Source organism: Octopus bimaculoides, chromosome 13 (genome assembly GCF_001194135.2).
Source record: "Octopus bimaculoides isolate UCB-OBI-ISO-001 chromosome 13, ASM119413v2, whole genome shotgun sequence".
NCBI classification, from domain to species: domain Eukaryota; kingdom Metazoa; phylum Mollusca; class Cephalopoda; order Octopoda; family Octopodidae; genus Octopus; species Octopus bimaculoides.
Window position 1 is genome coordinate 58,415,639 of NC_068993.1, and position 4,968 is coordinate 58,420,606.

Consider the following 4,968-nt stretch of genomic DNA (forward strand, 5'->3'; position numbering starts at 1 on the left):
ATATATATATATATATATATATATATATATACTCACACACACAGGCATGTATATATGTGCGTGAATCTATATGTATGTATGAGTGTCTATATGTGTATACATATGTATCTATATGTACATGTGTGAGTTTATGTGTGTTCATACTATTGATATTATAAGTGCATGCGTATATGAATGTGTATGAGTGTGTGTCAATGCCTGTGTGCTTGTGAGAGTGCATGTGGGGTGTATGAAATGAATTTCTTATTTATATAACTTTCAAGCTTTCTATTTCATGTTTAGTTTTATATTCTGTATTTCGAAGCCTTTCGCGAAACCATGACCACCGGAGACATTCCTCAATCTTCGTGTACATGAGTGAGCTCTAGTGAGTGTTTTATATATTGGGTAAGTTTGAGTAAAGATTGGGAGAAAGTTAAGTTGAGATTTAAGCATTGGTTGGCCTTGATTGAAAGTTTTGCGTACTGGGTGGGCCTAAGTGCGGGTTTCATGGATTGGTTGGGTTTCAGTGGCGATTTTCATGTGATATAAGTAAAGGTCGTGTTTAAGTGAGGTCTTTTTATACAGTGGATGGGCTTCAGTAAATCAATTATAGATTGCATATGTTTCAGCATGTATGTTTGAATAAATATTTGTAACTATTCATCGAGTGATACTTTTTGTTTAGTTCGTAAAAGTACGCAAGCACAAGTGCATGCATATGGGTATACATATACGTAGTCGAAACCACTGATTAAGATTATGAATAATGTCATTAGCCGGTTATTGTTATCATGACGAGTAACTCTCAAATTCTCTATCGGTGAATGTTATCAAGTGCTTACTATTATAGAAAAAGGCTTCGTACTAAAGTGGTGGGAATAAACAACTTCCACGATAAATTTATACGTGGATATGTCAATGGGTGAGTGTGTGTGTGTGTATGTGTGTGCATGCGTTTGTGTGCGTACGTGTGTGTTGTTAGGTAGACAAGTATATTTATGAGTGGAATATGCGAATATTTTATGTGTAAAGGTACAATTATATTAGATCAGTGACTGTAATTATATATGTACATACATACGTATATATATATATATATATATATATATATATATATATATATATATATATATATATATATATATATATATATATATATATATATATATATATGTGTGTGGGGGTGTGCATATATTTACGGTATGTATATCTATACATATAGCAAATAATAAATTAAGAAAAATAAAAATGGGTTGAGATTCAAAGAAAAATTATAGTTCTGTGAATGGTCATTTGAAAATGATGGAAAATATTTTGGATTCATTCTGACAGATGAAAGAATTGCGCCATTTTTGCTGCCACAGCAAACTGCAAGACATGCAACTTTTTTGTTCCCACTAAGCCTGATTGCATACTATTTCAGACATTCTATAGAATATTTCATGAACTAAATGCCAAAGTATTGTAAATGGAAGAGAGCAACAGCCAAAATCCTAACTAAATGAGTTCGTTTTATTTTATCGTATTTTTTATGGCATTTCTTTCTTTTCCCATTAAATGTATCTAAGTTATAACTGTTTTCGAAGACAAAAAGAAACAAAAAACCCTTTTTCAGCCAAAGATTTTGCAAAGGAATTACCATGTTAGTTGTTGCTAAAATTTTTTCCGTTTCGCCTTATTACTACCATTCCTGGCTTTTCGTTCTCGTAAAATATCAAATCTTCTCTGACGGTTTTCTCAGTAGAAAACATGTTATTTAACCCTAGGACTGGCTTGCTTACACTGATTTATGATTTATGATTTAAGACGTTACATGCATGGAAATCTTACTTTACATTATTTTAGAAAATGTATCAAAAACTGTTTCCGTCTACCAAATCCACTCACAAGGCTTTGTTCGGCCCGAGACTATAGTAGAAGACACTTGCCCAAGGTGCCACGCAGTGGGACTGATCCGGGAACCATGTGGTTGGTAAGCCAGCCACTTACTACACAGCCACTCCTGCGCCTAATAATAATAATAATAATAATAATAATAATAATAATAATAATAATAATAATAATAATAATAATAATAATAATAATAATAATAATAATAATAATAATCCTTTTCTACTACAGGCACAGTATAATGATAATAAACATCAGCAATCGTGTATACTCTACGACAAAGATTTGGGCCATTAAACCGAGCTTAAATAATAAACGTGACAACAAACAACCAAGAGTTAAGTTAAAAAAGAAAAAAGAAAATCACCATCTGAGAGGAGAACTGTCGATTATTGATGATCTTCTGAATGGAATAATTGCCAAACAAGAAAAGCGAAAAAAGTTAAAGTGAGGTCGAAAATAATAGATGAAAATGCATCCCTGCCATAAAAGAGACCCTGAAACAATGTATTCAAGTCAAAACAGAGCAGATTAGAAGATATGAAAGAAAAGCAATATCTAGAGAAAGAACAGCATTTTGCAAACATATGCAAAGAAATTTTATAAGGAAATGGGGAAACAAAGAATAGAAATAAAGGATCCACCTGATATGAATGAAGTTAAGGAATTTTGTAAGAACATCTGGAGCAACTCAAAACAATGTGCTGAGGAAGTAGGTTGGTTCATCAGGGAAAATGAAATAATGAAAGATGAGGAACAATTGGAAGAGGTTGAAGTGGCAGTGCAAAGGCAGGCCTTTAGCAAAACACAGAAATGGAAGTCGCTAGGAATAGATCAAATCCCAAATTTATTGGTTGAATACACTTACAGGAATGCACAAGGCACCCACTAAGGAAATTAGTGCACTAAAAGAAAATCCCAAGAAGGGCTGCAATTAGTAGAAGGCACACCCTATCTCCTACGGGAAAAAAATACGGTAATTGAAATGATGAAGAACTATGAACCAAGTCTTACAAAATTCTGAATTACGTTGTCACTCCGTCGCTTACGATGTCGAGGGTTCCAGTTGATCCGACCAACGGAAAAGCCTGCTCGTGAAATTAACGTGCAAGTGGCTGAGCACTCCACAGACACGTGTACCCTTAACGTAGTTCTCGGGGATATTCAGCGTGACACAGTGTGACAAGGCTGACCCTTTGAATTACAGGCTCAACAGAAACAGGAAATAAGAGTGAGAGAAAGTTGTGGTGGAAGAGTACAGCAGGGTTCGCCACCATTCCATGCCAGAGCCTCGTGGAGCTTTAGGTGTTTTAGCTCAATAACCACTCACAACGCTCGGTTTGTGAATCGAAACCGCGATCCTATGACCGCGAGTCCAGTGCCCTAACCACTGGGCCATTGCGCCTCCACTCTGAATTACGAAATCACATTTAAAAGACATCAATGGGCAGTATTGCAATCGATTAATATGGATATCAGTATATGATTGGTACTAGTCCATTGACCATTGAAACAGAGAGCCGAGGTTAAGTTCATTTTCAGTTATATTGCAGGCGTCCAGGAATACTGTTGAAGTGGTTGAGGTTTCTGGATCGTCTGTGGATGTGTATTCGTTGAAAGGGTGTCCCTAATCCAAATTATAAATGGCTTAGTGAAATACAACTGACAATGTAATAAACCAACTGTTTTTATCAGATTTAATACATCCTAAATAAAATGTTTCGCTCAAGAACAGAACGTGTAGCCGTTCTGGGTACCGAAACCACAATCTTGTGATCATGAGTGCAACACGCTAAACACGAGGCGACGCGCCTTCGTGGTGCACATGAATAAATGTGTCTGCGTGTATATAATATATATGCTGTATATACACACATACACACACACGTACAAACTACACATACATGGAGAGAAACGCATAGAGAGAGAGAGAGAGAGAGAGAGAGAGAGAGAGAAGGAGATAGATAGATAGATAGATAGATAGATAGATAGATAGATAGATATTACAATTTCCGTGTTTCTCTGGGGAGACGAAAGTCGCAACATTTGGCTACGCTGTAAAACTACATTCAACATCTACTCTGCTTATTATGGTAGCATTGAATTCTTCATAATTGAGGAGTACAATGACCATTTGAGCGAAATCTAAGAAGAAGAAGATGAAGAAGAAGAAGAAGAAGAAGATGAAGAAGAAGAAGAAGAAGAAGAAGAAGAAGAAGAAGAAGAAGAAGAAGAAGAAGAAGAAGAAGAAAAAGAAGAAGAAGAAGAAGAAGAAGAAGAAGAAGAAGAAGAAGAAGAAGAAGAAGAAGAAGAAGAAGAAGAATATATATAAGACATCACAAATGAATTTCAGTGGATTACGACTGATAGGGAATACAGTTTTGACTAAAACATACTGGCATTTCTCCCACCTCTCTCTCTCTCTCTCTCTCTCTCTCTCTCTCTCTCTCTCTCTCTCTCTCTCTCTCTCTCTCTCTCTCTCTCTCTCTCTCGTCGACTTTCTACTTTTTTCCACTTCGTTCACCTCTCCAGTCCGTATTCATATATTTCCACTTCTTGTGTTTCATACCACCACACCTCTGGCTTTCTCTCTCAAGAAGAAGAAAATGATGATGATGATGACGATGATGATGATGATGATGATGATGATGATGATTGAAAAGAAAAGAACGAGAAAACGATATATATATATGTCCATACACATATATATATAAGTGTGTGTGTGTGTGTGTGTGTGTGTACGTATGTATATATGTAATCAGCGCTCTCATCATCGTCCATATAACGTACAACATATGTATAAGTGTGTGTGTGTGTGTGTGCGTGGCCTTATGGATGCATGCGTATCAGGTACATGTGTGTGCATCTACATTAGTGGTGGTGGCGGTGTTGGTGGATTCGGGATGGTCGCCGTGTGAGATAGTGACATTATTTGCGCGGGGAGGAGCTGTAAATGGTGAGAGTGAGGCTGGTGGTAGGGAGGATGACTGCGCGATCGAGAGGTGCGATGATGAGGATGGAAAGGATGTGGTTGTCGTGATGTTTCTAATGATGAAATGAAGATGGTGGTGGAGGAGGTTGGGTTGGTGGTATTAG